The sequence below is a fragment of the Sander vitreus genome, unplaced genomic scaffold, assembly GCF_031162955.1.
Source record: "Sander vitreus isolate 19-12246 unplaced genomic scaffold, sanVit1 ctg435_0, whole genome shotgun sequence".
Classification (NCBI taxonomy): domain Eukaryota; kingdom Metazoa; phylum Chordata; class Actinopteri; order Perciformes; family Percidae; genus Sander; species Sander vitreus.
The window spans coordinates 1-23,918 of NW_027595549.1; the positions used below are offsets into that span (position 1 = coordinate 1).

General features: G+C 39.6%; 1 protein-coding gene and 1 long non-coding RNA gene across 3 annotated transcripts in view; both read left to right on the forward strand.

Annotated features, from left to right (window-relative positions):
- Positions 1–3,418: 3,418 nt before the first annotated feature.
- Positions 3,419–23,918, forward strand: part of LOC144514068 (ribonuclease pancreatic-like) — a 47,588-nt gene continuing 27,088 nt past the window's right edge. The window contains exon 1 of the mRNA XM_078245259.1: positions 3,419–3,521. The gene's annotated coding sequence lies outside the window, so the exon portion shown is untranslated. The remainder of the gene's footprint in view (positions 3,522–23,918) is intronic.
- LOC144514069 (uncharacterized) lies at positions 7,279–16,972 on the forward strand. 2 transcript variants are annotated; one of them, XR_013501249.1, is made up of 5 exons: positions 7,279–7,528; positions 7,866–7,915; positions 14,889–14,942; positions 15,279–15,328; positions 16,402–16,972. It is a non-coding gene; the product is annotated as an uncharacterized LOC144514069 (long non-coding RNA). The 2 variants fall into 2 exon arrangements; XR_013501248.1 differs by lacking the exons at positions 14,889–14,942; positions 15,279–15,328; positions 16,402–16,972 and adding an exon at positions 9,418–9,701 and having other exon boundaries at positions 7,317–7,528.

Below are 23,918 nucleotides of genomic sequence, written 5' to 3' on the forward strand. Positions count from 1 at the left end.
ATGACTTTTTTTCAAAATACTATACTGTGACTTTTTTTCAACATACCATAATATGACTTTTTTTCAACATACTATAATATGACTTTTTTTCAACATACCATAATATGACTTTTTTTTCAACATACTATACTATGACTTTTTTCAACATACCATAATATGACTTTTTTTCAAACATACTATACTATGACTTTTTTCAACATACCATAATATGACTTTTTTTTCAACATACTATACTGTGACTTTTTTTCAACATACCATAATATGACTTTTTTTCAACATACCATAATATGACTTTTTTTCAACATACCATAATATGACTTTTTTTCAACATACCATAATATGACTTTTTTTCAACATACTATATTATGACTTTTTGACATACCATAATATGACTTTTTTCAACATACCATAATATGACTTTTTTCAAAATACCATAATATGACTTTTTTCAACAAACCATAATATGACTTTTTTCAACATACCATAATTTGACTTTTTTCAACATACCATAATATGACTTTTTTTCAACATACTATACTATGACTTTTTTCAACATACCATAATATGACTTTTTTCAACATACTATACTATGACTTTTTTTCAACATACCATAATATGACTTTTTTTCAACATACCATAATATGACTTTTTTTCAACATACCATAATATGACTTTTTTTCAACATACCATAATATGACTTTTTTTCAACATACTATAATATGACTTTTTTTCGACATACCATAATATGACTTTTTTTTCGACATACCATAATATGACTTTTTTCAACATACCATAATGTGACTTTTTTTGACATACCATAATATGACTTTTTTTCAAAATACTATACTGAGACTTTTTTCAACATACCATAATTTGAATTTTTTCAACATACCATAATATGATTTTTTTCAACATACTATAATATGATTTTTTTCAACACACCATAATATGACTTCATTCAACATACCATAATATGACTTTTTTCAACATACCATATTAATACTTTTTTCAACATACTATATTATGACTTTTTTCAACATACCATAATATGACTTTTTTTCAAAATACTATACTGTGACTTTTTTCAACTTACCATAATATGACTTTTTTCAACATACCATAATATGACTTTTTTCGACATGCTGTACTGTGACTTTTTTCAACATACCATAATATGACTTTTTTTAAAATACCATAATATGACTTTTTTCAACATACTATATTATGACTTTTTTCGACATACTATATTAATACTTTTTTCAACATACTATGTTATGACTTTTTTCAACATACTATAATATGACTTTTTTCAACACACCATAATATGACTTTTTAATCAACATACCATAATATGACTTTTTTTGTAATACCATAATATGACTTTTTTCAACATACCATAATATGACTTTTTTCAACATACTATATTGTGACTTTTTTCGACATACCATAATATGACTTTTTTTGACATACTATACTGTGACTTTTTTCGAAATAGCATAATATGACTTTTTTCAACATACTATATTATGACTTTTTTCGACATACTATGCTGTGACTTTTTTCGAAATACCATAATATGACATTTTTCGACATACCATATTATAGGAGAAGGAGATTTACAAATATATTTACCTTGAAAAATATTAAGTTAATTTACACATTAGACACACATTTGCAGATACAAATCGCTCTGCATTCATTTGTTACATTTAGCTGATGCTTTTATCCAAAGCGACTTACACTTGCTATATATTTCAGATATTGCACATCTCTGGAGCAACTAGGGATTAAGTGTCTTACTCAGGGACACAGTGGTTGATGTATTGCAGTGGGAATCAAACCCCAGATCTCCCACACCACAGGCATGTGTCATATCCACTAAGCCATCACCACCTCTTTGTGCATTTGTCATTTGTGCATTGTGTTTTACAAGTTGCTAATACTTATGAGACTGTTTTAGCACCATATTCTGTTTTCAACGCTGTCCTATAAATACATATTTCATTGATTAAAGGTGCTGTAGGTAGGATTGTGAAGATCCAGGACTTAGCCAAAAATGTTTAACATCGACAACTTCTCAGTCCCTCCCCCCTTTCTGCTAAAGCCCAAAGTGGTCTCATAAGCCCCTCCCCCCCAATGGAGAATGAATATGTGTGCCTGAGCAGTAATTGACACGCAGTTAGACACCCCCCCCCCCCCCCTGGCCCTGATTGGTGCATCTAACAGGGAGTGGTGGGTTTTTGCAAATCACACTACAGGCTGTTTTTTCTTTTCATTACCTGCTTCATGTAGTTCTACTGCACCTTTAACACTAAAATAAGTATAAAGTAAAATGAACTATCTGTTTACCATTTATTAATAGTGCTCTCTCTGGACTTTGTGAGAGAAGAAGAAACTCCGGCTGCAAAGTTTATAAATCAGCGTATCAACGAGGGGATTAACAATGACAGTTGCACCAAGGTGATGAATATGTGTGTGTGTGTGTGTGTGTGTGTGTGTGTGTGTGTGTGCTGCTGTGCGTCCCTGTGTGTGTAACAAGCATAGTGTGCACGTGCTGTGCACGAGCCTAGGAACATTTTACTAATGCTCTGTTAAAATAACAATGAAATGCTGAGTTATTGACTTTAGACCAGGTTTTTGTTGGTCAATGGCGTGATCACTTCCCGCTGCCTCAAGATAGTAATACTCCAAGAATGCACCTGAACACACCTCCCTGTAAGACCAGCACGCCCAGAATGCACCTGAACACACCTCCCTGTAAGACCAGCACGTCTCTGGGTGCACAGATGGGCACACTTGTGTCGGGCTTTGCGCTGCGCCAGGTGCAGGATAGGGCCTTTGTGTTCGTTATCTCAGAAAAAGCAGAGCACCCTTTAACATTGTTGTCTGCAGACTGAAGGATGCTACTGTCAGTCTTTGTGAGTATGATGGTGCAGATTATAACAGGTACATTGTAGTCCCATGTGATGTTAAAGGAGATCCTGTTCTCTTTGATAGGTCTTATTAACCAGCTCATGAATCAGTGGAACTTGTGTCTCTTGTTAAATGAAACACATCTGACAGTTTACACTTGTGTCTGTTTTTTAATTCAGTCCTGTTTAATCATTGAGATATCCATCTTTGTAGTCTCTTACAACCAGACTGTTCTTCAGACCTTCCTCCACAGTGCTGTGGAAGAAGGTCTGGCTAGTCCACACAGATGCAAATAATCTCATTTCCCAAAATGTTTAAAGATTGCTTTAACACCACAGACAAAAACACCCTCGACCAGTTAAATGAAATGTCTTCTCTAGCAGGTGTTATTGTGGCATGGTCAGCGGTTTTCGGCCGTCTCGGCGAGGCTCGGCAGCCATCACAGAACTCTGTGTAGTTAACAAACCAAAATGTCGTCTTATTGTGAAAATCTGCTCCTATTGCAGCTCATCCTACCTGCTTCCTCAAGGTGTAGCTGTCATTCATACCAGGAAACCATTTACCTTTCTCTCCAGGAGAGTCAACTCTTTGGACCGTCTGAAGAAACTGTAAGGTGATTGTTTGAAATCCTTTTTTTTTTTTTACATTTAAATGTCCTTTCAGAGGCCGTTACAGTTTAGTTCAGCCAACAGTCATTATTTAGCTTTTTATGTTTTTTTCAACATTTAAACGCCTGTGTTTGTGTGTGTGTGTGTGTGTGTGTGTGTGTGTGTGTGTGTGTGTGTGTGTGTGTGTGTGTGTGTGTGTGTGTGTGTGTGTGTGTGTGTGTGTGTGTCTGTGTACATAATATGAATCTACAGCACTTCTGTAACAACTTTTATATGATAATATAAAGAGATGTTAGATATGTCAGACTAAAGTCTCTAACAGCTTTTATAACTCTGTATTCTCCAGATCAACATGAAGATCTCTATCTTTTCTGGTGTTCTGCTGATCTCTGCTGCTCTGATCTCTGTGGACGGACAAACTTGGGCTCAGTTTCAAAATAAGCATATCAACGCTGGGATGACTGCTGTCCAATGTACCCAGGTGATAGCAGACAGAGGAATCGTGAACCCACCCACACAAGTGAACCCAAGAAACAGCTGCAAGGGTATCAATACCTTCATCACAGGGAATGTGAACGCCGTCCGTGCCATCTGTGCTGTAGGAGCAGGATACCCAGGGCTCGGTTTACACCTATCACCATTTCTAGCCACTGGGGGGCCATAGGCAGGCTGGGGGGACCCATATTAATGTTAAAAAACCTCATGAAGTGATATTTTCATGCCATGGGACCTTTAACATTTGGTTGTTGTTTTTTGTTTTTGGGGACAAAACCGAAGACAGCCTAAACTCAGTTCTTAAATCAGCCTAGTGATGACATCAGATAAGACAACTATTATGCAGTAAGGTTGTGCTGCTGTTGAAATTACATTCACATTTTGGATTTTAAATATTTATATATTTTTTTCATATTTATTTATTTTTCTTCTTGTCATTGATTGTGCATGCTACCTTATATTTACCCGTTGTTATTTGACCTTAATAAAATTGAGATATGTCATGCATGAGATTGGTACCATAAGGTTTAACCAAAATCTAAATGGAGCTATCAGCAACATTGGCTAGCATTAAGTTAGCAAACACTAGCTAGTCTGAGAACAATCTGTTAACATGAATATTTGCAAGCCTCCAAGTTTGGTAGCAAATCTATGCATGGTTCCATGGTAAAACAGAGTTATAGCATTAGTTATGTTTTCCAGATTATTGTCATTTATGGTACATGCTATATATATATTTATGAGTTTTCAGCTCAGCAACCTCGGTTTTGCATATTGTAAGCTAGCCGTAAACCCCCATTTGGCTGCTACGTTCCCAGTGTTAGCAAACGCTAGCTAGTCTGTTAACATGAATATTTGCAAGCCTCCAAGCCCAGACGTCACACTTTAATCCTACCTGCAGGCTCTCACCATCCACTTATTTAACTGCTGTCACATCCCTTAACATGTCATCTCCTTTTCCCTCTTTCTTTTTCTATTTTAGCCCCGACAACTCACTACTCCTACGCACCTGCTCACTCGGCGCTCACGGCGCCCACCCGCTCCCACCTCCCTCTTCTATGTCAACATTCTATGTCAACATTCTATGTCAACATTCTATGTCAACATTCTATCCTATCCTACTCTATCCTGTTAGTCCTCTCAAATGTTATATAATAACATTGAGGAAATGCTGAAATGATTTAGAAACGCACAACAGCAGCTACATATTGAAAATACCTATTTTTTTATTTATTTTTCACCATCGCTTTGGTGTACCCACTTTCTGCACCACTGATTGGGGGTTTGTAACCGCCCCACCCCCCTATGATGTTGAGACAGCTGCATTGAAGTGGAACAAGCAGGACAAAGGTTGCAAAGAAACTCCCGCACACTGTCTAACTTAAACAAAATGGCATGACAGCATGAGTCTGATATTATCCTAACTTCTCTTCTGATTAAATGTGTACGTGTCTGAACCTTTGACCATCCTGTAACCAGTGAACTGTTCATTCTAATGTTGGTATCTGATCTGTGGGGGCGTAACGCCTGAACCTGTAGCTGAATGTTTACCGTATATGGAGATGATATTGAGCTGTTTGTTTCAGAGACAACCCCTGTCTGTCAGAGGATATAAGACAGAAAATGATTTCATTTCTCTGAACATTTCTGTCTGAACATTCTTCTGCTCTTCTTCATCTTCAGACTTTTCTACATTTTTGGACCTTCGTACCTGAAACTTTCTCCACCAACTCTTCGGTAAGAGGAACTCTGACTCTTCTCCAACTTTATTATTTTATCACCTTCTCCAACGACATGAAGATCTCTATCTTTGCTGGTGTTCTGCTGATCTCTGCTGCCGTGCTCTCTGTGGACGGACAAAGTTGGGCTCAGTTTCAAAATAAGCATATCAAAGATTGGATGACTGCCCGCCAATGTACCACGGAGATGAAAAACAGAAGAATCGTGAACCCACCCACACAAGTGAACCCAAGATTCAGCTGCAAGACATTCAATACCTTCATCAGCACACGGGAATGTGAACGCCGTCCGAGCCATCTGTGGTAGAGGAGGAGTGCCACATGGCAACAGTATGAGAATTAGCACAGCTAGTTTCTTAATTGTTGACTGTAACCTGGTGAAGAAGAATCCACCTGCAGTTCTCCCCCCCACTGTCAGTACAACGGTGTAACTCGTAACAACAGAAGAATTATAGTCAGATGTAAAAAAAGTAAACCTGTTCACTTTCATGGAAGTCAGTAATCTGTTACTACCTGATGAACCAGAGTAATCTGTTAATACCTGATGAACCAGAGTAATCTGTTACTACCTGATGAATCAGAGTAATCTGTTACTACCTGATGAACCAGAGTAATCTGTTACTACCTGATGAATCAGAGTAATCTGTTACTACCTGATGTATCAGAGTAATCTGTTACTACCTGATGAACCAGAGTAATCTGTTACTACCTGATGAACCAGAGTAATCTATTACTACCTGATAAACCAGAGTAATCTGTTACTACCTGATGAACCAGAGTAATCTGTTACTACCTGATGAACCAGAGTAATCTGTTACTACCTGATGAATAAAACATGTGACAGTGTAACTCTGGGTCTGTGTTTAATGTCGTCATGTTCACTCATTCATACACACACACACACACACACACACACACACACACACACACACAAACACACACACACACACACACACACAAACAAACAAACACACACACACACACACACACACAAACTAACCAAGGTGTGTTTGTGTGTGTGTGTGTGTGTGTGTGTGTGTGTGTGTATGTGTGTGTGAGTGAGTGAGTGAGTGTGCACGTGGTGTGTGTGTGTGTGTGTGTGTGTGTGTGCGCGTGTGTGTGTATAGTTGCACTTGTATGTGTTTGTTCTTCTTGATTATCTTGTGTATTTTTGTTTTGTTTTTATGTGTATGCTGATTTTTATGTAAAGCATACAGAAAACATAAAGAATAATAAATCCTGATGTAAAAGTGTGTGCTAGCTGCTAGTGAAAGCTAACGCTATACCTGCTATAGAAACTGCCTCAGTATTGTGTTTCATAATATAAAAAAGTATTTCTCAAAGTTAATGTTCCTCTATTTTTGTAGGTCATCATTAACAGGAAGCTGCATCGGAGCAAGGTGTGAAAACATCTTAAAGTGTGAAAACAACAACTTCCTGTTTCTGGTCTTTGACCATCAGTAACGTGTGTATTTAAATGAGGATCAGTGGGGGGGATGTCTGAAGCTGTGGCTGAATGTTTACCGTATATGGCGATGATATCCAGCTGTTTGTTGCAGAGACAACCTCTCTCTGTGGGAGGATATAAGACTGCAGATTATTTCATTTCTCTATCTGAACATTCTTCAGATTTGCATCGTGTCAGAGTTCTGCTCTTCTTCATCTTCAGACTTTGTGCCGTTTATCTTTTAACATTCAATCCTTTTTACTGAAAACAAGTCGACCAAAGGACAGCAGCACCTTCCCACCTGATCTCTCTCCACCAACTCTACGGTAAGAGAAAACGCTGACTCTGGCTGCTAACGTTAGCTTTTCTCACTTTTGGTTTCCCATGTTTTCGTCATCTTGTTTGTTGACTTTTCAGTCACTTTTTGCCACTTTTTCCAACGTATTTTTCAAGGTTTGTCATTTCTGTTATTTGTCACTCTTCGACATTTTTGTTGCATTTTTGACACGTTGTTGACCCTTTCTAAAGAACTTTGAAGTTAACTGTGATATCACGTAAAATTATGTTCTATTTGTAACTTTTTGTTGCTGCTTTTTAACAGTTTTGTCGCCACGTTTTTAGATAACTGTGATGTAACGTGTGTGTTATGATGTGATATTCCAGGTATCTCTCCTGCTGCTGACTCTAGAACTCATCTCTCTCCTGTCATTCAGGTAAATATACTTTATATTATTATTCTGTCTTTAACACATTTAAACTTCTCTGGTTTAGATTCTGTTTCAGCCGTGAGGACGACATCTCAAAAGTTTGTTTATATTTTCACTTTATTATTTTGTTTGTCTGTCTAACTTCATCTCGCTGCATCGGGACTTTATGGATTTCTTCTACAGAAAGAAATCAGCTGAACCTGTGTATGAAATATATTTAATCCTGTGTGCAGGTATTGTATTGTGTGCACACTATATTGGTAATAAATATAATCAAACAAATGTTAGGTAAGAAGTCCATAGATTTCTTTTATTTTAGGTGAAAAGCCAAATCTGATATTTCTGCACATTGAACATAAAGAAAGAAGTTCAAAAGCATTTGGAAAATAAAAACTGTTTCTTTGATGTTTTTTAGACACTTTTTTTGTTAAGATAATTTTTTTGGGCTTTTATTGTGACATCTTTAGACAGGAAAGAGGAGAGCGGTGGGGGGGGGACACGCAGCACACCATGAAGTGCTTTTTCTGTCTCTAAGACATTCAAACGTCTCTGCTGATATAGATTCTGTTTCAGCTTTGAGGACGATGATTTCTACAACTTGTTGACATTTTTTTTTTTACCCATTTTTCAAAGTTCATGTCGTTTTGTTTTGTGTAACCTTTTGGCTCCTGCTTCTTTTTTTCCAAAGTTTTGACGCTTTTTTTTCCCCGCTTTTGGTGCATGCTTATAAACTCAAAGAGGTCTCTATCTCTTGCCGGGTGTGCTGCTGCTTTCTGCTGCTCTGCTGATGAGATAAGATATACTTTATTGTCCCTCAAAGGGAAATTAGTTTTGGACTCTGTCCGTTCCGCAGCTTTACAAAGACAACACAAAATAAAGAAAATAAACAAATCTCAACACAAAACATGCTCTCATATACATTAGACAGGTCCCTATATAGTAATACTCATATACATTAGACAGGTCCCTATATAGTAATACTCTCATATACATTAGACAGGTCCCTATATAGTAATACTCATATACATTAGACAGGTCCCTATATAGTAATACTCTCATATACATTAGACAGGTCCCTATATAGTAATACTCATATACATTAGACAGGTCCCTATATAGTAATACTCATATACATTAGACAGGTCCCTATATAGTAATACTCATATACATTAGACAGGTCCCTATATAGTAATACTCTCATATACATTAGACAGGTACCTATATAGTAATACTATCATATACATTAGACAGGTACCTATATAGTAGTACTCTCATATACATTAGACAGGTCCCTATATAGTAATACTCTCATATACATTAGACAGGTACCTATATGGTAATACTCTCATATACATTAGACAGGTCCCTATATAGTAATTCTCTCATATACAATCTATATATATTCAATCTACAGCACTTCTGTAACAGCTTTTATATGATAATATAAAGAGATGTTAGATATGTCAGAGTAAAGTCTCTAACAGCTTTTATAACTCTGTATTCTCCAGATCAACATGAAGATCTCTATCTTTTCTGGTGTTCTGCTGATCTCTGCTGCTCTGATCTCTGTGGACGGACAAACTTGGGCTCAGTTTCAAAATAAGCATATCAACGCTGGGATGACTGCTGACCAATGTACCCAGGTGATAGCAGACAGAGGAATCGTGAACCCACCCACACAAGTGAACCCAAGAAACAGCTGCAAGACATTCAATACCTTCATCACAGGGAATGTGACCGCCGTCCGAGCCATCTGTGGTAGAGGAGGAGTGCCACATGGCAACGGTATGAGAATTAGCAATGCTAGTTTCCCAATTGTTGACTGTAAGCTGGTGAATAAGAATCCACCTGCAATTCCATACAAATGTCAGTACAAAGGTGTAACTCGTAACAACAGAAGAATTATAGTCGAATGTGAGAACGGTTATCCTGTTCACTTTCATAGAAGTCAGTAATCTGTTACTACCTGATGAACCAGAGTAATCTGTTACTACCTGATGAATCAGAGTAATCTGTTACTACCTGATGAACCAGAGTAATCTGTTACTACCTGATGAACCAGAGTAATCTGTTACTACTTGATGAATAAAACATGTGACAGTGTAACTCTGTGTCTGTGTTTAATGTCGTCATGTTCACTCATTCATAAAGTAGTCTGGTTATGTAACAACAAAGAGACTTTGAGAAGTGGAGTAAAGGTAGAAAGTTTTATGAAGAAAAGACTCAATTATACAAAAACAAAACTAGAAACTTTCCTGTATGTTAAAGTAGCCGACACATTTAGGGGTACTTGTACTTTCCTTGAGTATTTCAGTGTTCTGCTCCCTCTACTTCTACTCCACTACATCTCAGAGGGAAATATATATTGCTTATATTCAGCCTAAATGAGTATCTTTGACTAAATATTTAAGTTCTAATGGAAAGAAAAACATGTAATATGACTGAAATCAGAGTAATGTACCAATAGTTGTGATAAAATGTACAGAAAATACATGAATGAACAAATAAAATGAGACATTTTGTGATGTTACTTAAATACTGTGAAACTTGCACAGAGTTTGGTTGGTGACTGATAAATCGTCCCTCTGAGATGGAGTGAAGTACAAGTAGAAGGAAGCAGAACATGGAAATACTCAAGTAAAGTACAAGTACCCTTACATTTGTACTTAACTACAGTACTTGAGTAAATGTACTTAGTTACTTTCCACCTCTGGTTTTTTGGAAATCTTTAACATCAAATCTAATCTTATCCAAACCTCCTGATTCCTCCACCAACCGTGTGTGTGTGTGTGTGTGTGTGTGTGTGTGTGTGTCTGTGTCTGTGTGTGTCTCTGTGTGTGTGTGTGTCTGTGTGTGTGTGTGTGTGTGTGTGTGTGTGTGTGTGTGTGTGTGTGTGTGTGTGTGTGTGTGTGTGTGTGTGTGTGTGTGTGTGTGTGTGTGTGTGTGTGTGTGTGTGTGTGTGTGTGTGTGTGTGTGTGTGTGTGTGTGTGTGTGTGTGTGTGTGTGTGTGTGTGTGTGTGTGTGTGTGTGTGTGTGTGTGTGTGTGTCTGTGTGTGTGTGTGTTTGTTTGTGTGTGTGTGTGTGTGTGTGTGTGTGTGTGTGTGTGTGTGTGTGTGTGTGTGTGTGTGTGTGTGTGTGTGTGTGTGTGTGTGTGTGTGTGTGTGTGTGTGTGTGTGTGTGTGTGTGTGTGTGTGTGTCATTGCCTTGTTGTTTTTTTCTTCTATCTTTATTGTACAATAGTCATACAAACAATCAAGGCCCAATGTGTTCGTACATTTGTTCCAAAAAAAGAGTTGACAGCTTTGAGGTAAAGACAATATATACAACAAAACATGAGAAATAAAGAGAATGAAGATACTGGGGGTCTTTCTGGTCCAGTAGGGAATATAAGTCCACCAAATCAAACAGTATGTTGGTGTTTTCCGTTGTCATTGAAGAGATGTAGCAGAAAGCTCATTCTTCCAACCGTTGGTGTGGAGTTTGACCTTTAAATACACCTCTGAATACAATGTTGACAATGTTCAATCAACGTATTCATCAAGAACTCTATAATCTTATCCTTTCACCCTTGTGTTGTCGTCCCCTCGAACATCCTGCAACGTTTAGTGAAAATAAAAATGTTTTTTCAACTTTTTTGGTCGTCTTTTTTTGACACTTTTGTGGCTCCCCCCCCGATGTTTTAAGATTTTTGTCTGGCATTTAGGTCTTTAGTGACAGGACAGATTAGAAATGAAAGGGGGGGGGGGTGACATTCAGTAAAGTGCCACAGGTCGGAATCGAGCCTGCAACATTTGTGTCAAGGACTGGGCCTCTTTATGTGGTGCTGGCTCTACCACTAGGCACCCAGGCACCTAGTTTTTGTCACTTTTTTCTGATGTCTTTGTAGATTTTTTTAGCACATTTTTACGTTTTTGAAGCGGTGATTGCTTGTTTACTTCCCCCGCCAGGAACCAAGACTCGAGCCGACATATTATTTACACACTCACACTGACCGACACTAGACTCACACACTGCCCACGGTTACACTCAGTCTCGACATACTATTTACACACTCACACTGACCGACACTAGACTCACACACTGCCCACGGTTACACTCAGTAGCCTCTGAAGCTTTCTGCAACAACTCTTTCGATCCACACACAATACCCCCCCTACCTTTCTTCACATTCACAGCATTTGTGAAGCCACAACAGACACAACCTTGAGGAAGATGGGCTACACCAGCAGAAGACCCCACCGGGTACAACTCATCTCCACTAAAAATAGGATAATGAGGCTACAATTTGCACGAGCTCACCAAAATTGGACAGTTGAAGACTGTAAAAATGTTGCCTGGTCTGATGAGTCTCGATTTCTGTTGAGATATTCAGATGGTAGAGCCAGAATTTGGCGTAAACAGAATGCGAACATGGATCCATCATGCCTTGTTTCTACTGGACAGGCTGGTGGTGGTGGTGGTGTAATGGTGTGGGGAATGTTTTCTTGGCACAGTTTAGGCCCCTTAGTACCAACTGGGCATCGTTTAAATGCCACAGCCTACCTGAGCATTGTTCTGACCATGTTCATCCCTTTATGACCACCATGTACCCATCCTCTGATGGCTACTTCCAGCAGGATGATGCACCATGTCACAAAGCTTGAATCATTTCATATTGGTTTCTTGAACATGACACTGGCCCTCATTGATCAACCTAACGTAGAAACCAGAGCAGATATTAAAACACTGGCCCTCATTTATCAACCTAACGTAGAAACCAGAGCAGATATGAGCGTAGAAATCATGTGACGACATGCTAATTTAAATATCACGCCCCAATATATTCTGGGTTTTGAGGCCTCGCCCCTATAATTTAGGACATGGCGAGACGTAATCCGGCTGAGAAGCGTCACTTCTCAGAGGTGGAGACTGAAACCCTGATATCTCAGGTTCACTATCTGGCAGCCTGAGAACTGGTGTTAAAGGCTGGAGAAAGAAGGCTGAATGGGAAGAGATCACTGGTGCTGTCAACAGTGTTGCTGAGGTAAATCAGACTCCAGCTGAAGTTTATTTAATGTATACACCCTTGACATATGTATGCTATAGTCATAATAGTTATATACAGGCTAATACTGCAATCTCTTAGGCCTACATGGTGTACCTAAAATTAAATAAACACACTGTAGCAGAGTTTAAGCAGTCTTTTATTTTACTCGTGTTTTTCTCATGAGTCAGAACAAGGTGTGAGGGAGAGTCCTCCGCCCCCCGTGCTGGACCACCACACCCCCCCCCACCCCACCCCTGTCTCCTGACAGCAGAGGGGCTGGAAAAACAAACCGAAATAACTCGGTCAATGGCAGAAATAAATCGTTCACTTGTGGCCATTAACGACACTTTAAAAGAGAAACGAAAACCTGAAGAATAAATAAAAATGTTGTGCATCGTCATGGTTCCCGTACTGAGTATCATTGCCAAACATAACACTATACCTTTTAAAAGTGATGAATAATATCCTGTCTCCTTGGTATAGCCCCCAGTTGGGGCTGTGCTGGACTCTGCTCTCTGGGCATCAGGTCATCTGGCTCCATCACTACATTTATAGCACCCTGTTTTCCTGCTCGATGTTGTGCAGAACCCTACAGGCTAAAACAACGATGCAGACTTTTTCTGCCGTGTATAGTAGGGTCCCCCCCCCCCCGCTGAGGAAAGACAGAGCCATCTGCCCTTAATCAATCCGATGGAGCGCTCCAGCGTGGCCCGTGAGCGTACGTGTGCACTGTTGTACCGGGCGCATAGAGGTCCTCTAAAAGAGCCAGATCTGCCTTTGTTGATAAGTGATCAACTGATGACTTCTCCTTCTCCTGTTAAACTGATTATATGCTGCACCGCAAGGCCACACTGACTCCAAAACTTACATACACAAGTTCAGACCAGACGTGAGATTTGATCTCAGCCTATGCTCACGTTCAAATTGATAAATGCCTCTACGCCTGTTTTAGGTCATGTAGAGTATAGAACAGTACAGCAGAGAGGCAGGTAGGGGGGCAGGTAGGGAGGCAGGTAGGGGGGCAGGTAGGGAGGCAGGTAGGGGGGCAGGAAGGGGGCAGGTAGGGAGGAAGGTAGGGGGGAAGATAGGGGGACAGGTAGGGGGGCAGGTAGGGAGGCAGATAGGGGGGCAGGTAGGGGGCAGGTAGGGAGGCAGGTAGGGGGGAAGATAGGGGGGCAGGTAGGGAGGCAGATAAGGGGGCAGGTAGGGGGGCAGGTAAGGGGCAGGTAGGGGGGCACTTCAAGCTTTTGTAGGAAGTTCAGAAATGTGAAAAAGGTAAAACAAAAAGACAAAAACGTATGTTATGTGTATGTGTGTGTGTGTGTGTGTGTGTGTGTGTGTGTGTGTGTGTATAGTTGCACTTGTATGTGTTTGTTCTTCTTGATTATCTTGTGTATTTCTGTTTTGTTTTTAATGCATATGCTGATTTTTATGTAAAGCACTTTAAGCACAAAAAACATTAAGAATAATAAATCCTGATGTAAAAGTGTGTGCTAGCTGCTAGTTAATGCTAACGCTATACCTGCTATAGAAACTGCCTCAGTATTGTGTTTCATAATATAAAAAAGTATTTCTCAAAGTTAATGTCTCTCTATTTTTGTAGGTCATCATTAACAGGAAGCTGCATCGGAGCAACGTGTGAAAACATCTTAAAGTGTGAAAACAACATCATCCTGTTTGTGGTCTTTGACCACGTAAAGTCTGTATTTAAATGAGGATCAGTGGGGGGGATGTCTGAAGCTGTAGCTGAATGTTTACCGTATATGGAGATGATATCCAGCTGTTTGTTGCAGAGACAACCTCTCTCTGTGGGAGTATATAAGACTGCAGATTATTTCATTTCTCTATCTGAACATTCTTCAGATTTGCATCGTGTCAGAGTTCTGCTCTTCTTCATCTTCAGACTTTGTGCAGTTTATCTTTTAACATTCAATCCTTTTTACTGAAAACAAGTCGACCAAAGGACAGCAGCACCTTCCCACCTGATCTCTCTCCACCAACTCTACGGTAAGAGAAAACGCTGACTCTGGCTGCTAACGTTAGCTTTTCTCACTTTTGGTTTCCCGATGTTTTCGTCATCTTGTTTGTTGACTTTTCAGTCACTTTTTGCCACTTTTTCCGACGTATTTTTCAAGGTTTGTCATTTCTGTTATTTGTCACTCTTCGACATTTTTGTTGCATTTTTGACACTTTGTTGACCCTTTCTAAAGAACTTTGAAGTTAACTGTGATATCACGTAAAATTATGTTCTATTTGTAACTTTTTGTTGCTTTTTGACAGTTTTGTCGCCACGTTTTTAGATAACTGTGATGTAATGTAGTGTGTTATGATGTGATATTCCAGGTATCTCTCCTGCTGCTGACTCTAGAACTCATCTCTCTCCTGTCATTCAGGTAAATATACTTTATATTATTATTCTGTCTTTAACACATTTAAACTTCTCTGGTTTAGATTCTGTTTCAGCCGTGAGGACGACATCTCAAAAGTTTGTTTATATTTTCACTTTATTATTTTGTTTGTCTGTCTAACTTCATCTCGCTGCATCGGGACTTTATGGATTTCTTCTACAGAAAGAAATCAGCTGAACCTGTGTATGAAATATATTTAATCCTGTGTGCAGGTATTGTATTGTGTGCACACTATATTGGTAATAAATATAATCAAACAAATGTTAGGTAAGAAGTCCATAGATTTCTTTAATTTTAGGTGAAAAGCCAAATCTGATATTTCTGCACATTGACCATAAAGAAAGAAGTTCAAAAGCATTTGGAAAATAAAAACAGTTTCTTTGATGTTTTTTTAGACACTTTTTTTGTTAAGATAATTTTTTTGGGCTTTTATTGTGACATCTTTAGACAGGAAAGAGGAGAGCGGTGGGGGGGGGACACGCAGCACACCATGAAGTGCTTTTTCTGTCTCTAAGACATTCAAACGTCTCTGCTGATATAGATTCTGTTTCAGCTTTGAGGACGATGATTTCTACAACTTGTTGACATTTTTTTTTACCCATTTTTCAAAGTTTCATGTCGTTTTGTTTTGTGTAACCTTTTGGCTCCTGCTTCTTTTTTTCCAAAGTTTTGACGCTTTTTTTTCCCGCTTTTGGTGCTTGCTTATAAACTCAAAGAGGTCTCTATCTCTTGCCGGGTGTGCTGCTGCTTTCTGCTGCTCTGCTGATGAGATAAGATATACTTTATTGTCCCCAAAGGGAAATTAGTTTTGGACTCTGTCCGTTCCGCAGCTTTACAAAGACAACACAAAATACAGAAAATAAACATATCTCAACACAAAACATGCTCTCATATACATTAGACAGGTCCCTATATAGTAATACTCTCATATACATTAGACAGGTCCCTATATAGTAATACTCTCATATACATTAGACAGGTTTATATGATAATATAAAGAGATGTTAGATATGTCAGAGTAAAGTCTCTAACAGCTTTTATAACTCTGTATTCTCCAGATCAACATGAAGATCTCTATCTTTTCTGGTGTTCTGCTGATCTCTGCTGCTCTGATCTCTGTGGACGGACAAACTTGGGCTCAGTTTCAAAATAAGCATATCAACGCTGGGATGACTGCTGTCCAATGTACCCAGGTGATAGCAGCCAGAGGAATCGTGAACCCACCCACACAAGTGAACCCAGGAAACAGCTGCAAGACATTCAATACCTTCATCACAGGGAACGTGAACGCCGTCCCAACCATCTGTGGTAGAGGAGGAGTGCCATATGGCAACGGTATGACAATTAGCACATGCTAGTTTCTTAATTGTTGACTGTAAGATTGTGAAGAAGAATCCACCTGCAGTTCCCTACAAATGTCGGTACAAAGGTGTGACTCGTAACAACAGAAGAATTATAGTCAGATGTAAAAAAAGAAAACCTGTTCACTTTCATGGAAGTCAGTAATCTGTTACTACCTGATGTATCAGAGTAATCTGTTACTACCTGATGAATCAGAGTAATCTGTTACTACCTGATGAACCAGAGTAATCTGTTACTACCTGATGAATAAAACATGTGACAGTGTAACTCTGTGTCTGTGTTTAATGTCGTCATGTTCACTCATTCACACACACACACACACACACACACACACACACACACACACACACACACACACACAAACACACACAAACACACACACACACACACACACACACACAAACAAACACACACACACAAACTAACCAAGGTGTGTTTGTGTGTGTGTGTGTGTGTGTGTGTGTGTGTGTGTGTGTGTGTGTGTGTGTGTGTGTGTGTGTGTGTGTGTGTGTGTGTGTGTGTGTGTTTGTGTGTGTGTGTGTGTGTGTGTGTGTGTGTGTGTGTGTGTGTGTGTGTGTGTGTGTGTGTGTTTGTGTGTGTGTGTTTTCAGAGTAGTGTGTCCCCTGCTGGTCTTGTGTCTGTACTGCATCTCTGCAGGTGTGATGGTGTCCATCTGCTGCAGCTGGAAGAAGACAGATAAAACAGACACATACATACATACATACATGCATACATACATGCATACATGCATACATGCATACATACATACATACATGCATACATGCATACATACATGCATACATGCATACATGCATACATACATACATACATACATACATACATACATACATACATACATACATTTTGAACAGGCTAATGCAGAAATGTTAGATATTGTACCTCAACCCGTTCTCATTCTGAACTCGTAAAATTAGGATGTTTGGACAGTGTCTCTTAACGTCTGAGGCGACGAAAAAGGCGTCTTTCAGCGTGTTTGTGTAAGGCACCGGGGAGAACAGCAGTTATAGAGGATTTAGAGAGTAGCCTACTATGTAAGGTCGAATTTCTGCATATGGAGGTTGGTTGGGGGGGTGGATGGGTCAATCAAACGCAGGACTTTCACCCAGGAGAGCGGGGTTCATGTCCCGCTTGTCACGTTTGCTATAGTCACTTTTTTCTTTCCTCCCGCGTGTCACAGAACCGTATGCCCACCCACGACCCTTTCCTTAACATAACTGCGTCAAAAGGGACGGCAATAGTCCCGACCAAGCACGTTTACTTATAGCTCTAAAGGGACGTCAATAGTCCCGACCAAGCACGTTTACTTATAGCGCTAAAGGGACGTCAAGAGTCCCGACCAAGAGCGTTTACTTAGAGCGCTACAGGGACGTCAATAGTCCCGACCAAGCGTGGTTACTTATAGCGCTAAAGGGACGGCAATAGTCCCGACCAAGCACGTTTACTTATAGCTCTAAAGGGACGTCAATAGTCCCGACCAAGCACGTTTACTTATAGCTCTAAAGGGACGGAAATAGTCCCGACCAAGCACGTTTACTTATAGCTCTAAAGGGACGGCAATAGTCCCGACCAAGCGTGGTTACTTAAAGCGCTAAAGGAGACTTTTAGCGCCAATAAGAACGACAAAGGCACCTTTGTAAAGTAGACGAGAGCAGGCGGCAGCAGCCGGGGGCGGTGACAACAATCTGCTCAATTCAGAACGCTTTCAGCCGTTTCCAGGAGCCTTCAGGCTGAACAGGACATCACAGAAACGCTGTGGTCCTATTCTGATTTAATAAAATGTTATCAGACCCAAATATCAGCTGGTACAGTCTCCAGTTTTATAAAGACAGAGTAGCTCTCACAATGCTCTACATGTGATCTGTTGCTGATTTTAATTAACAGACTGTAGATGATCTGTAATCTGAACAGAGATAGTCTCTCTGATTTCTAAACATAATCAGCCACACTACATGTGTTCTGTACAGAATAAGACTTTTAATCAGCCGGCTACAGGGCTTCCTGCCGCCGGCTACAGGTCTTCCTGCCGCCGGTTACAGGGCTTCCTGCCGCCGGCTACAGGGCTGTGTGTGTGTGTGTGTGTGTGTGTGTGTGTGTGTGTGTGTATAGTTGCACTTGTATGTGTTTGTTCTTCTTGATTGTCTTGTGTATTTTTGTTTTGTTTTTATGTGTATGCTGATTTTTATGTAAAGCACTTTAAGCAGGTGATAGCAGCCAGAAGAATCGTGAACCCACCCACACAAGTGAACCCAACAATCAGCTGCAAGACATTCAATACCTTCATCACAGGGAATGTGAACGCCGCCCGAACCATCTGTGGTAGAGGAGGAGGAGTGCCATATGGCAACGGTATGACAATTAGCAATGCTAATTTCCCAATTGTTGACTGTAAGCTGGTGAATCAGAATCCACCTGCAGTTCCCCCCCACTGTCAGTACAACGGTGTAACTCGTAACAACAGAAGAATTATAGTCAGATGTGATAACGGTGATCCTGTTCACTTTCATGGAAGTCAGTAATCTGTTACTACCTGATGAACCAGAGTAATCTGTTACTACCTGATGAACCAGAGTAATCTATTACTACCTGATGAACCAGAGTAATCTGTTACTACCTGATGAACCAGAGTAATCTGTTACTACCTGATGAACCAGAGTAATCTATTACTACCTGTTGAATAAAACACGTGACAGTTTAACTTTGGGTCTGTTTTTAATGTCGTCATGTTCACTCATTCATAAAGAAGATAACAGATCAATATAATAATAATATCTTGTTTGTAAAGCACCTTTCACACATTAAATGCAGCTCAAGGTGTTGTTCAGTCTGGGATTGGTTTTTTCACACCTTGATTACTGCTCTGTGGTTTGGTCCAGCACCTCAACAATTAATATAAGAAAACTAGAAGGTATTCAGAATAAAGCTGCACATGTGGCTCTCTCTTGTGGCTTTAGATCAAATGTTGATAAAATGCATGAAAGCTTCTCATGGTGTACAGTTTAAAACAGAACAAAACACCTTTTACTTTATTTACAAAAATATCTTTTAGTACTGATGCACATCATTATCCAACGAGAGACGCAGTAGGAGGTAGTTATATTTTACCAAATCACTTCAACGTTCAGTTAGGTCCAGAGCAATGTGTGAATGAAACTCTCTCCCAAAAATGATCAAACAACAAAAAACTCAGTATGGTTTCAACAAATCACTTCAGAAGAAATGTCAATATCTAATACCAATTCAGAGAGAGTCTGTTAAAGGGCTTTTTGTTATATCATATCTCTTAAAATACATTGATTCGGAGTAGCGTAATGTCTTTTTTTATTAATTGCGTTAACTGTAAAATTAAATATGATTTGTATTTTCAAATGTTGTGTAATGTGAAGTAATATCTGTGTGTGTATGGTGTGTAATGTGACCTCAGTGGTCCCCTAATACTGTATCTGAAGTCTCTTTTATATAGACCTTAGTGGTCCCCTAATACTGTATCTGAAGTCTCTTTATATAGACCTTAGTGGTCCCCTAATACTGTATCTGAAGTCTCTTTATATAGACCTTAGTGGTCCCCTAATACTGTATCTGAAGTCTCTTTATATAGACCTTAGTGGTCCCCTAATACTGTATCTGAAGTCTCTTTTATATAGACCTTAGTGGTCCCCTAATACTGTATCTGAAGTCTCTTTTATATAGACCTTAGTGGTCCCCTAATACTGTATCTGAAGTCTCTTTTATATAGACCTTAGTGGTCCCCTAATACTGTATCTGAAGTCTCTTTATATAGACCTTAGTGGTCCCCTAATACTGTATCTGAAGTCTCTTTATATAGACCTTAGTGGTCCCCTAATACTGTATCTGAACGGCCTTGACCAACCGCCACTTTGCTCGTTTGAAAGCCATGATGTCTCTCTCTCTCTCTCATGGAGGGGCCAAATTCTCAGGGTGGGCAAAGCAGAGAAAGGGGAGGTAACCTTTCCCCTTATGACGTCATAAAGGGAAGACTCCTGATTGGCTCATCTGAGCTTTCATTTCCTCAAAGGCAGAGCAGGATACCCAGGGTTCGGTTTACACCTATCACCATTTCTAGCCACTGGGGGGCCATAGGCAGGCTGGGGGGAACTCATATTAATGTTAAAAAACCTCATGAAGTGATATTTTAATGCCATGGGACCTTTAACATTTGGTTGTTGTTTTTCGTTTTTGGGGACAAAACCGAAAAACATAAACAAAAACAATTGTCTTTAGGGTAACAAAACGCTAAAAAAGTTTCGGAAAAAGCAACAACAACTTCGAAAAAAAAAACTCCAGAAGGCTTACAGAAACATTGAAATAAATTGTCCAAAAAAAAAACCTTGAAAAAGACGACAAAATAAGCAACAAAAACATTTTAAAGAAGGATAAAAAATGTCAGAAAAGTGACAAAAACATCCAAAAAAAGCAACAAAACTTTGGAAAAAGCCTAGTTTGGATCATTGGGGGCAGTGGCGCAACTACCCAGTGTCAGAGGGGTATGCAGCCACAATTCTGGCTGCATAACCCATAACCCTGATGTCATCACTGGTCTCATCTCTACCTGATGTCATCGCTGGTCTCATCTCTACCTAATGTCATCACTGGTATCATCTCTACCTGATGTCATCACTGGTCTCATCTCTACCTGATGTCATCACTGGTCTCATCTCTACCTGATGTCATCGCTGGTCTCATCTCTACCTGATGTCATCGCTGGTCTCATCTCTACCTAATGTCATCACTGGTCTCATCTCTACCTGACATGTCTCATGTCTGTCTCATTCACTCCTTGCCTGTCTTCTTCTCCACTAAGACATATTGTCAAACAAACATTATGTAATAGATTTTCCATTAGTTCTTCCATATTAATAATATTAAGAAATTAATCTGTTGGTATCAAGTGCCCCCCCTACACTTCCACCTAATGTTAGCCCTACCTGTTGCCTCCCCCTGTCTTTCCTGATCCACCATCCTCACACCTGAATGAAATGAACTCACTGGTAAATATAGCAGCCTAAACTCAGTTCTTAAATCAGCCTAGTGATGACATCAGATAAGACAACTATTATGTAGTAAGGTTGTGCTGCTGTTGAAATGACATTCACATTTTATATTTTAAATATTTATATATTTTTTTCATATTTATTTATTTTTCTTCTTGTCATTGATTGTGCATGCTACCTTATATTTACCCGTTGTTATTTGACCTTAATAAAATTGAGATATGTCATGCATGAGATTGGTACCATAAGGTTTAACCTAAATCTAAATGGAGCTATCAGCAACATTGGTTTGCATTAAGTTAGCAAACACTAGCTAGTCTGAGAACAGTCTGTTAACATGAATATTTGCAAGCCTCCAAGTTTGGTAGCAAATCTATGCATGGTTCCATGGTAAACCAGAGTTATAGCATTAGTTATGTTTTCCAGATTATTGTCATTTATGGTACATGCTATATATATATTTATGAGTTTTCAGCTCAGCAACCTCGGTTTTGCATATTGTAAGCTAGCCGTAAACCCCCATTTGGCTGCTACATTCCCAGTGTTAGCAAACGCTAGCTAGTCTGTTAACATGAATATTTGCAAGCCTCCAAGCCCAGACGTCCCACTTTAATCCTACCTGCAGCCTCTCACCATCCACTTATTTAACTGCTGTCACATCCCTTAACATGTCATCTCCTTTTCCCTCTTTCTTTTTCTATTTTAGCCCCGACAACTCACTACTCCTACGCACCTGCTCACTCGGCGCTCACCCGCTCCCCCCTCCCTCTTCTATGTCAACATTCTATGTCAACATTCTATGTCAACATTCTATCCTATCCTACTCTATCCTGTTAGTCCTCCCAAATGTTATATAATAACATTGAGGAAATGCAGAAATGATTTAGAAACGCACAAACGCAGCTACATATTGAAAATACCTATTTTTTTATTTATTTTTCACCATCGCTTTGGCGTACCCACTTTCTGCACCACTGATTGGGGGTTTGTAACCGCCCCACCCCCCTATGATGGTGAGACAGCTGCATTGAAGGGGAACAAGCAGGACAAAGGTTGCAAAGAAACTCCCGCACACTGTCTAACTTAAACAAAATAATGAATGTAATAGTTTTGGTTGTAGAACATCTTCAGGAAATTATATCCTGACCTTGGACCTGCCAATAACCAGTGGGTCAGGGGGAGACCGTCAGTGTAGCTGCTGACTCACAACAACACAGCATGAGTCTGATATTATCCTAACTTCTCTTCTGATTAAATGTGTACGTGTCTGAACCTTTGACCACCCTGTAACCAGTGAACTGTTCATTCTAATGTTGGTATCTGATCTGTGGGGGCGTAACGCCTGAACCTGTAGCTGAATGTTTACCGTATATGGAGATGATATTGAGCTGTTTGTTTCAGAGACAACCCCTGTCTGTCAGAGGATATAAGACAGAAAATGATTTCATTTCTCTGAACATTTCTGTCTGAACATTCTTCTGCTCTTCTTCATCTTTAGACTTTTCCACATTTTTGGACCTTCGTACTTGAAACTTTCTCCACCAACTCTTCGCTAAGAGGAACTCTGACTCTTCTCCAACTTTATTATTTTATCACCTTCTCCAACGACATGAAGATCTCTATCTTTGCTGGTGTTCTGCTGATCTCTGCTGCCGTGCTCTCTGTGGACGGACAAAGTTGGGCTCAGTTTCAAAATAAGCATATCAAAGATTGGATGACTGCCCGGCCAATGTACCACGGAGATGAAAAACAGAAGAATCGTGAACCCACCCACACAAGTGAACCCAAGAATCAGCTGCAAGACATTCAATACCTTCGTCAGCACACAGGATGTGAACGCCGTCCGAGCCATCTGTGGTAGAGGAGGAGTGCCACATGGCAACAACGGTATGAGAATTAGCACAGCTAGTTTCTTAATTGTTGACTGTAACCTGGTGAATAAGAATCCACCTGCAGTTCCCCCCCACTGTCAGTACAACGGTGTAACTCGTAACAACAGAAGAATTATAGTCAGATGTGAGAACGGTGATCCTGTTCACTTTCATGGAAGTCAGTAATCTGTTACTACCTGATGAACCAGAGTAATCTGTTACTACCTGATGAACCAGAGTAATCTGTTACTACCTGATGAATCAGAGTAATCTGTTACTACCTGATGAACCAGAGTAATCCGTTACTACCTG